This window comes from Cervus canadensis, chromosome 11 (assembly GCF_019320065.1).
Source record: "Cervus canadensis isolate Bull #8, Minnesota chromosome 11, ASM1932006v1, whole genome shotgun sequence".
Classification (NCBI taxonomy): domain Eukaryota; kingdom Metazoa; phylum Chordata; class Mammalia; order Artiodactyla; family Cervidae; genus Cervus; species Cervus canadensis.
The window spans coordinates 20,126,893-20,138,344 of NC_057396.1; positions in this window are offsets into that span (position 1 = coordinate 20,126,893).

Genomic DNA, 11,452 nt, shown 5'->3' on the forward strand with positions numbered 1-11,452 from the left:
TACCCCATTGCCATGAGTATGATATTTGGAAAACAAATGCGTGTGTGGTTTCAGAGTTGGTGAATGTTGGATTTTTTTTTTTTTTAACAAGATGGTGTTAAACCAAAGCCAGGCAAAACAACAAACTTCCTGGCATGGTCCTCAGATTCCCTGAATCCATTAACTACTGATGTTGAAGTTCCTTACAAACTCTACAAAATGTGAATGTCCCATATCTTTGTCAATCTTTCCTGTCCTCTTCTAGGTCTCTCCTGGCATTAAATATTTAGTTCTCACCCTGGCCAATGTGCTGAGAGAGATGGAAGGATTAAACATGATCTTTGCCCTTAAAAGCATCATAACTTAGGAACCCTAGAAAGCAGAGCCTGAGGCAAAAGCCTGCTAACATTTTATTGGAGAGTTAAAAAACCAAGGAAGTGGGAGTGAAGAAGAAAGGGAGAGCCAGGCAGGGAAGGAAGAAGATGAAACACAAGGGTATGTTACCAGGCTGGCCACTGCTTTATACAGAGCACCGATATCTGCTCAGTCTCTGACACCATCTTCAGAGAGACCATTGGAGCTGCTAAATCTCAGGTCAGTTTGTGGAAGGGAAGATGGGCATGGAGAAAGGGTGCTTTCCAGCTTTTATTCCCGTTCACCAGACTTTGCCCTAAAGAATTAACTAGTTTGCAGGACATGGTCCTTCCAGGGCCAGCATGGAAGTCGGGTTACACCACACAGTATGGGAAGGGGATCATCTGGGAAAGGCAGCTGAACGCTGGTGGTTGGATCCACACACAGTCAACAGCTGGCATGGAGCTTGTGGGCAAGTGTTCCAAGACACGTGGGACTGATCAGATCTGAGGGGGCATCTGGGAGATGGCAATGCGATTCAGACCAACACCACTCAGCCCTCAGTGCTCTCCCAGCCCCCACACGAGGGTATGAACCTCTGTCTCGGAGAACAAGATACCCACACTTTTTCCCTGAGGGGGAAATACAAATTCAATCAGCCACCAATCCCCCATCGAGGCTGAAACCAGCCACTCTCCGTGGAAAGAGAATAAACCAAGGAATCTGCAGTTCTTGCCACTGCGGCTGCTGGTTTGAAGACATAATTAATATTCGCCCCCTTACCCCCTGCCATGACTCATTGTAGATTTCTCTCACCTTCAGTTAAAAGTTCTAGGTTGCCTCCCTAGTGGGATCCCTCGTAGACTTCTCTACTTGCAGGTGCATGCGAATTAAAATGCGTGTTAGAATGCAGCATCTGACTCGCAGGTCTGGGGAGGTGCTTGGGCTCCTGCAGGTCCAACGAGTTCTCAGGTCCCACAGCTGCTGGTCCGTGGGCAAGCTGAGCAACAAAGACCACATTTATCCCTTAATTGCCCTTAGTTGCCATACCCTTAATACCTTGAGGTTCCTGCAGTTACTCTCTCATAGTTTTCACTGCACCTAAAAAAGCCCCATGAAAGCCCTGGGTTCTAGAAATTAATCCTCTCGGCACCCATTGTGTAGCAACAACTTAGCTCTTTCTGGGGATCAGGGTTATTAATCCCGCTAGTACAGCAACTCCTGCCTTTGTCCGTCTGTCCCCTGGCATGCGCTAAATCGCTTCAGTCATGTATGACTCTTTGTGACCCTGTGGACTGTAGCCCTCCAGGCTCCTCTGTCAATGAGGTTCTCCAGGCAAGAATACTGGAGTGGATTGCCATTTTCTACTCCAGGGGATCTTCCTGACTCAGGGATTGAACCTGCATCTCCTGTGTCTCCTGCGTTGGCAAGTAGGTTCTTCACCACTTGTGTCACCTGGAAAATCCACTGGCCTGGGGAGCGTCAAAGCACTAAGTTATCATCTCAGCTTCAAGGCCAGTGGCACTCTGAAAGGCAGTCCTCCCTGCACTCTTAACCTGGCAGAGTCTAGTTTGCAGACAGAGCATAGATTCTGCAAGTTCGGGAGAGAGGTGTGGGGAGAAGGCAAGTCCTCCGTCCACTCCTTGGTTCCCAGACTCTACACCACAGCTGCTGGGGACACGCCACCATATAGGATGCTGGTTCAGTGTGTATCCCACCTTCCAGATGACAGTGCCCTAGCCCTTTGGAGTGTTGTCACTGAGCTGGTGCCTTTGTTCATTCTGCCTTGCCTTTTAGGCCGCTCCTTCTGGATGGCAGGGAACATGGTAAGACCAGTGAACCCCAAGTCATGCTTCCATTGTGTGTCACCTTTGCTGAGCAAAGTGGCCCCAGGAGCCAGAAGCTGGGTGGAGTCCGTGCAGCACTGATCACTCTGGTGACGCTGGAGGTGGGACAGTGGCAAAGGGCCTGAGATGGGTGAGGCCCAGAGGATCTGGGAAGATGCACAAGAAGCGTCTTGATGGAGAGAGGTTACCCTCTGGCCCAGAGAACAAGATACAAACACCTAAAAGATGAGGCAGAAGAAACAGTGAACATCATGAAGTTTGGACGTGGTCAAGGTGGAGCCGACGACCATGGCTGGGGTGGTCAGGGGGTTTTTAGGAAGGAATATGACGGGACCTGCTCTCAGGTCACACACACATGAGACTGGTGGAGAGGAAGGGGGGGCTATCCCAGGTGGCCAGGACCAGTCTAAACAAGGACCCAGAGGCGGGAGTTTATTCAGGGACTGGAACACAGCTTGGAGCTGGCATGTGTGTGGTGTGTGGTGGGGAAGTAATCATTATTATTTTAGTAGTAATAGGTAACCTTTATTGAGTACTTGCTGGATGCTAGACACCCTTCTGTACTCTTACATGCCTTACCGTAATTCTCACAACCACGGATTTTAGACCCAGGTGGCCTGACTTTAGAGTTCACACATGTAATTCCTACTCTACATGGCTTCTCAAAAACCATTAAGGAGAAAGATTTGAAAACCGTATTGGAAATTAGGTGGTAGTGAATTTTTAAGCCTCAGTGAGTGGGAAGTCAGGTGGGCCCGTGTTGTTGGGGTTGTGCTTCATTGGGTCATCTGTGGTCTACCTGGCTGTCTTCCCAGAGAGAAGACATATTCTCCAGGCCTCAGGTACCAGCAGACATGCAACTCTGCACATCGGTAGGTGGTTTGTGTGTGTATGTCTTCTCTTTTCCCCCCACAGTGTATTTACACTCAAGATTGAGATAAACATCCATTTGCTTTAATACATGTGAAAATACCTTAGCAACTTCCTGCAGCTCTGGCCTGTTGCTAAGCAGTGACCCTAGTGTTACCATGGAAACATCATCTGAAACTCCGGAGTGCTGCTGGTACCAGCTTGCTGTTCCTGACGTGACTTTGGGAAACAGGGTTAGGAGGGCCTCGGGAGCACACAGTCTTTAGGCCCAACCTTGCCCTGTTTCCGCCTGAGGGAAACTGCCTGGGGAGAGGAGCTCTCTGATGCCCAGCTGACAAGGCCTGTGGTCCTATCGGCTATGCCTCACCTTGCTGCTCTCTGGGAACCCTGTGGAGCAGGCTGGAGTTCAGGATGCCCAGGAAGGTGGAGGAGCTATTTCTCCACTCTGCTACTGAGGAAGGCCCCTTTCAGTATCTCTGTCCAGAATAGAGGAGCTCTGCACACCCTGGGGTGTGGCAAGTCAAGTGGGGGTATCCGTTGGGGTTCACGGCTGAGGAGGCAAGGGCAAGGCTGAGGGAGTTTTGATAAAAACTGGATTGCAGGCCTAAAGAACATTCTTCAGGTTCTTCCTAAACCTCTCCTCTTCCTGCTTCCACTTGGCATTCCATCGCCCTTAATCTGGGTTCCTTTCTCAGCTCAGGTGCTTTGAGTTGGTCTAGACCAGGGTTGCATCAGCACCATCTGGTTACTTGTTAGACTTGCATCTTTGTGAGCCTTGCCTTAGACCTATCAATCAGGGATGTTTGGGGCAGAGCCTAGCATCTGTGTTTTCACAAGCCCTCCAGGAGGATGTGATAGCTCTCAAATTTGGGTAAAGTAGCTCAGTCGTGTCGGACTCTTTGCGACCCCATGGACTGGAGCCTACCAGGCTCCTCCGTCCATGGGATTTTCCAGGGAAGAGAACTGGAGTGGGTTGCCATTTCCTTCTCCAGGGGATCTTCCTGACCCAGGGATCGAACCCAGGTCTCCCACATTGTAGGCAGACGCTTTACCATCTGAGCTACCAGGGAAGTCTAATTCAGATCTTGTGAGTAGTTTGCAACCCTCCGTTTGTTTCAGGAGTTGCTCTCCTATCTTCCGGGCCTCTTTGCTCTGCAGCCTGAAGCCAGCTCTGCCCCATTTTCGTGTTGTGTCCCAGCTCAGAGAGTTCCCACCGTGGGTCAGAGCCTTGAGGACCCATTTTCCTGGCAGGAAAGTTTGGATTGCTCTCTTTACTTGGGGGATCATAGTGATGGGCAATTCAGGTGGGTGGCTAGAAGTAGTTGGCATTGGGGAAGCAGGTCTCTGTGGCAGAACTGGGGTTTAGGGTTAGGACACCAGCTCTGAGAGATCTAACAAGGGCAAGGGCAGGCCAGCAACCCTGATCCTAAATGTAAGAGTCAGAGGCTCCTGCACAGGGTGTTAGAACTGGGGTGCTGATGGGAGGCTAAGTCACTTAGTTGTGTTCAACTTTTTGCAACCCCATGGACTGTAGCCCACCAGGCTCTTCTGTCCATGGGATCCTCCAGGCAAGAGTACTGGAGTGGTTTTCCATTCTCTCCTCCAGGGGATCTTCCCCCACCCAGGAATCAAACCCACATTGCTTGTGTCTCCTGCATTGGCAGGCGTGTTCTTTACAACTAGTGCCATCTGTGAAGCCAAATCTTCATGGGTCTGTTACATTTCTGCATCTCCTGCAGGCAGAGCACTGAGCTATCTTTTCAAGGTTGTTTGTATAGTGAACAGCTTGGAGGACAGAAATTGTTTCTCTTGTTGGAGCAAAGGGCATGCATACTTATTGCCCATTATAAAAACTGGCTTTCCTAAACTCAGGCTTCCTATCCTATAATACAATCTACTTTGTGTGTAGATACCATCTTGCCTTCTCTGTGCCCTATGGATACTGGGACTTGGGAAACTGATGCAAAAATGATACACTGGTATTGCTGTAAGTAATCAACTGTCCTTTGTCTTTGACCCAGGAATATTTTGTCTTCTGTCAGCATGCGTGAAAATGCAGCAGGCTAACTTCCTACCTTGCAAGTATTGTAAAATCCCAGGCTCTTCACAGTTCTTGGCAGGCACAGACAGATCTGAGCCTTGAGGAGTAAAGAGCTGGATAGTGTCTGGGCCAGCAACAGATGACTGAGCTTAGATTAAGGGACCTGGGCTCAATCAAGGATAGTCTTATAGGTTGGGTAGAGCTAAGCCTAAAGTGCGGGGGTAAAGGGACTCCATTTAAAGGGAAAAGAGGGAAGAAGACACTAGAAATCAAGACACCCATCTAGGCACTGTCAACTACAAGTTGGCACTTACCAAGAGCACTGCTGATGACTGAACAACAAAGGTGTTTGCCATCTGCCTCTATGGAGATTGAACCCCATGCTGCTATAGCGGTTGGCCTTCAACAATCCCTGAGGAAGCTCAGGGTGGAGTGAGGCACTCTGTGCTCCAGGGAATCTGGTGGGACAGGTCTTTAGATAGTTGGATGTTTTTAGGAACAGGTTTTATGATCTTAATCCTTGTATCTCCTCATATCTAGAGAAGCACTAAATCCCTTCATGGTGACCTCAGACCCTCATGACTAACAAAAAACCTTTTGTAAAATAAGTGCTTCATGGTATTGAGCTCCCCCTTCACCAAAACCTTATATATTGACTTTCCCCCACTGCCGCTTTGGAGCAGTCTCTCAGAGCTATCTGAGATGCTGCCTCCCAGGCTGCAGTCCTTATTTTGCCCCAAATAAAACTTAACTCACAACTCTCAAGTTGTACATCTTTTTTAGTCAACAGCACCAAGTAATTAGCTCGAAAAGAGACACCTTGGACCTAACATTGCCTGTACATTTGAATCATCTGAAGAGCTTTCAAAAAAAATACCACTGCCTGGGCTCCATCCTCCAAATGCTGATCTCATTCGCAGCAAAATGGGTTGGTTACTAGTTCATTAGGTTATCCTAATGAGCCAATTTTGAAAACCACTGATCTATCCCAACTGCTTCCTATAATGAAAAAGGCTCAGAGCACTGAAGTGACTCTATTGAAAGTCTACTCACTTCACAGTTCACTAGGCTGAATTCCTAGATCCCCAGGCTTAGTGCCTGGCTCAAGCACTCAGAGCCAAAGAGGTTGTCATGTGAGGCTCAAGACCGAGACTCAGTTTTGGCCAGAGTCTCACCTGAAGCTTGCTAGCAGAGGCTTTCTTTCCAGAATGCACCAACCCGGGGACCCAGAGGGCAGGCCTCCGCTTTATCTTGTCCAGGATGAGTCTGGGTTGCTAAGCAACCAGACCTTCTTAGGGAGCCTGCTGTTGTGTGGTGGTGCTTTGCATGCAAAGTTTCCTGAGTTGGCTTCTGGAGACCCTCAAGAGTTTTAAGTCAAGAAGAGAGTTTTGTGTGTGAGTGTGTGGGTCCCCTCTTCTTTACTTTCTGTTCCACATCAAAGATTCAAAGGTTCTTGTGCCTCACTGGATTTGGAGTTAAGAGAGCCAGGACTTTGCTTCTTCTTTCTGGTGGCCAGAGGCTTATCTTGAAGGAGTGGGGTGGGGAGTGGGGGTTGTGGGGTGGGGTGGCTGGTGGGGAGGGAGGTTACAGCCTAAAGGCCTCTTAAATTTTTTAAAATTTGGAAATAATTCCAAACTTGCAGAAATGTTACAAGAATAAAAACCAGTACCAAATACCCTCAGATTCCTCTACTTTTAACACTTAATCTGTTTTATTATTTGTCATCTCTCGCTGTATGTATGTATGTGTATGTATAATATTTTTTTCTTAGCCATATGATAATTAGCTGGATACATCATGACCTGTTACCCTGAAATATTTCAGTGTGTTTCTTCCCCAAATAGGAGCATTTGCTTTCTCTTTCTCCTATAGATCCACAGGATACTCACCAACTTCAGTAATTTCATATTAATACAATACCTTTATCCAATTCATTGTCTGTCTTCCAGTTTTGTCACTTAACCCAATAATGACCTTCAGGACATTTTTTTCCCCTCTAGTGCAGGCAGGATCAAATCTAGCATAATGTATTACATTTTATTGTCCTGTTTCTTTAGTCTCCCTTAATCTGGAACATTTCCATAGCCTTTCTTTGCCTTTTGTAACAGTGACATTTTTGAATATAGAACCATCCCCACACCTTTTGTTAAGGGATATTTCTCGTGTTGGATTTATTTTATGCTTTCTAATCATCAGATCTGGGCTGTGCACTCCAGGCCAGAGCAGTCCTTCAGTGGTGTCCTTCTCAGGGTGTCGCATTTGCAATCATAGTGTCAATCAAGCACTTCTTCATTTCCATCAACTGCTCAAAGTGTTGTTCAGTTTTGCTATTGTATAGTTACTATTGTACCATTTACAACTAATAAAAATCTGTGGGAAAACATTTTCAGTCCATGCAAGCATCAGAATTTCCCCCTAGTTTTAGCACCTTACTGATGATTCTTGCTTGAACTGATCTTTACTCGAGTGGTTTCACAATGATGGTTTCCCATCTCTAGCACTCTGAGGACACTTTTTAGAAGTTGGTAAAAGGAATTTCCTGGCCAGATTCCCTTCTGAGCTTTGGAGGCAATACAAGTCTGCTGAAAAGTCTCCGTTACCACCAGAAGCTCCTGCATTCAGTGCCTCCCCCTGAGTTTCTCTCCCCTCCAAGTGCTCAGTACCTTTTTGATTTCCATTCTCAATCTCTAGGTTGACCTCTCTAATCAGTGGCATTAGCACAGTGTTTCTGCATTTGAGGGGCAGTTCATCCTTGTATTTATTCATTCAGGTAATTAGCAAGGATTTCAGTGTCTCTAATTATCATGCATTGTACTAGGTGCTGGAGGAAAGTAGAAAATAAGACAGGCACCGAGCCTACCATCAAGAGGCTTAAAGTTGAGTGGAGAAGACCAACATTGTACAGATGATTCAATATACTGAATTTTACAAAAGGGACAATCATGGAGTACCTTATAAGCATGCATAAGCAGAAGCTAGTCTCATCTGGGAGCAGGGAAACCCTTCCCGAGGAAATAAAATTAAAGATGAGCACAGATAATCTCAACAGACAGTGGGTGAGTTGGAGAAGCTGTAAACTCTTAGAACTGAGTGTTCAGGGATGTACTCTTGTCTATGTGGCTGGGTGTTGGCGGGGGGTGGGGAGGTGTGACTCATAATGAGACCCAAAAATAGGTGGGACTCAAATTCTGGAAAGCCTTTTGAGCCTTGAAACAATTTTGGTTTTTATCTTAAGAACCAAGGGAAGTCTCCCTAGGATTTTAAACAGAAGAGTGATAAAAATTTAATTGAAAATTGAAAGGATCACTCTGACTGCCATGTGGGGAGTGGCTCTGCGTGAATGGTGTAAGAAAGCCAGAGTAGAAATGGGAAAATCAGTTATGAGGCTGGAGGGGAGTCCAGCAGGAAAACGATGGTGGCCTGACTAGCATGGCAGCAGAAGGGACGGAGGCAAGGCTTTTGCTTTTTCTGATTTCCCATGTCTCAATAGCGATCCTGGATGCTGCATGAAGCTTAAATTCCTAAGGACCTAGCGTTCTGTTTAGAGATGATAATGCTCATTAGAGAAACCAACCAAGATCTTGGTCTAGCTGGGAAATGCATTAAGATTTCCTAAACAAGAAGTTTACTGATATTTACTAAAAGTAGCTGAACATGGACCAAGATCTCACTTCTAGTTAATGAAATAGGTTTATTGGCAATTTTGCATTTGCTCTTTCTATTTTTACAAAAGGAGGTGATCCCATTACTAAGTATTCCACAACTTAATTTGATTTGCGTAACCATTTGCACTCAGAAGTGTTATGGACATAGCCATCCTGGCTCATAGACAATACAGAGTAATAGTGGAATCTTCTCCCCCAACCCAGCATTCTTTGCTTTGACTGCAGTTTTTATGGCATATGATACTTCCCCATTAACTTTTATTAGATCCATAATTTTTTTTATTAACATTGAGTAATAACTGTTTTCAATAGCATCACTCTTCCGAGGAGTCCTCAATTTGTAGTCCATGATAGCAGTTGCTAAATTGAAGTTTCTTCTGCCAGCATTTCACCCACAGTAAATCCAACCATTCAACCTCATCTTGCTTAAAAAGCCATGAAATTCCTGGACATTATCAGAAAAATGACCACAGTCAAAGTGCTCTAAATGGAGATGGAAATTGAGCTCTGGCCTATCTGAAGAAAGATGTTTCATAGTTATAGACTGGGAGTGGGAACATTTAACCCCAAGTGAAAATCCTCCTCTCTGTGGGATTTCTACAATTAAAGGGAGGTTGTTGGTTGATCCACAGTTCCAGATTGGGACTATATCTAATGGAAGCTAAGAGAATATCTTAGCAGTAGCAACAGTAGTTGCTAGTCTTCCCTCCTTTAAGGATGAAGTGAGATTCAGGTGGAAAGCCTACCCAAAGCAGAGTGCGAAGGGGTATGATACTAATTGCTCTTAGGGATGTGCTGTCAAGTTCAAATATCTCTTACCTTGAGTTTCCAGTAAAGTTTCTTTCATTTAAAAGGACATGACTTTCATATACCCAGTGAGCTCAGTTCAATTTAATTCAATCCAACTCAATTATTTTCAATTTGATTTAATAGAAGATTTCTTATATTTTTCATGTTGTGTCTGGCAGGAAGCCTATATTTGTTCGATTAGTTAGGCTGCAAGCAGTAGAAAATTGACAATTTCTCTCATGTAAAGGAAATCTAGAGATAGAGAGTCCAGAGTCAGGGCAGGTCACAAAGTGGTCAGGAACCTAGGCTTATATCTGCTGCCTTCGTGTCCTCAGCATGTGTTTTCAACTCATGGTTCAATATAGTTGCCTGAGATCCAGCCATCTTATCTGTACTCTAGTAAGAGGAAGAAGAGAAGACCCATCTTCCTTTCCTTTAAGGACTTGTATATGACCATTCCACTTAAATCCCACTGGCAAAATTCAGTCATATGACCAGAATTATATATAGGGGAAAGTGGAAAATGATATTATTCTAGGCATCTTCGGCAGAGCTAAAATTTAGAGGTTTCATTACTAAGGAAGAATGGGAGAATATATATATGGGAGGAATCTTATAGGCTCCAAAAAAAAGACATGCAAGCTATCGTCTCTAAATTTTTTTTAAGCACACCTCAATTGTTTCCAAAGTACTCAGGAAACATTTTAAAAACGGATGTTATCTATCCTTGAAAAAATGAAATTCAAAATTCAAAATCCAAAGACTAAATGCTGAGAAAAAAAATACATATGTAGCTGGTGACTTTCAGAAACATCCAGAGGCTTCAAATGGTCATCCATCTATCCATCCATCTATCCAGTGAACGTATTTATTGAGTATCTACAAAATGCCAGACACTGTGCTCATAGCTGAGGAAATGAATATGAATAAGCTAGTCTTCATACTCAAGGAATTTATGATCTGGTGGGGGAAAATAGTAGGCAGACTAGTTATTTCAGGTGATAAATGCTATGAGAGAGATAATAATTTATTTTTTTCATTCAACAAATACTTATTGAATTCCTACCGTGTGCTGCTCCTCTAGACACTCAGGATACAAAAATGAAAAGTCAGGTTCTGTACCAGATAAATTAAAATGCAGAGTGATAAGAAGGTCTAATGGAGATATGGGTAAGGACAATGAGAACATATGGAGGAAAGCTTAAGTCTGTTTGGTGAATCAGAAAATGCTTCCTAGAGTAGGTAGCTCTGGAGTTGAAATACAAAGATAGAATAGAACTTTCCCAGGATCACCTTGGTTCTCCTTATTTTGCCCATCAAGCATTGAGGGAGTTAAACTTCTTTTTTAAAATGCTCTTATATAATACAATATGTCATGTGTGCGTGTGTGCTAAGGTGCTTTAGTCGTGTCTGATTCTGTGCAACCCTATGGACTATAGCCTGCCAGGCTCCTCTGTCCCTGGGATTCTCCAGGCAAGAACACTGGGGTGGATTGCTATGCCCTCCTCCAGGGGATCTTCCTGACCCAAAGATGGAACCTGAGTCTCTTATGTCTCCTGCATTGGCAGGTGGGTTCTTTACCAATAGCACTACCTGGGAAGTTCTCAATATGTCATGAGTGGCTGGCATTTGCCAACAATCTATACTGAAGACTTTTGAATAATTCTTTCTACTACCCAATTGGGTGCACAAAGATATTTACTTGGTAATATTTTTTGTGTGAGTGGGTAATGGGAGATGTTTACGATTTTCCTTGGTTTTAAGCAGGCTTGTGATGGCAATATTTTCATCCTGTCTTGGGGCTGGAGGGCCTGACAAATGCATTTCCACCATGGCAAGGGACTGGAAACCAAAAACGATTGTGTCTCAAATAAAATGAAGAGTCTGACAAAATACATCCAACCAGT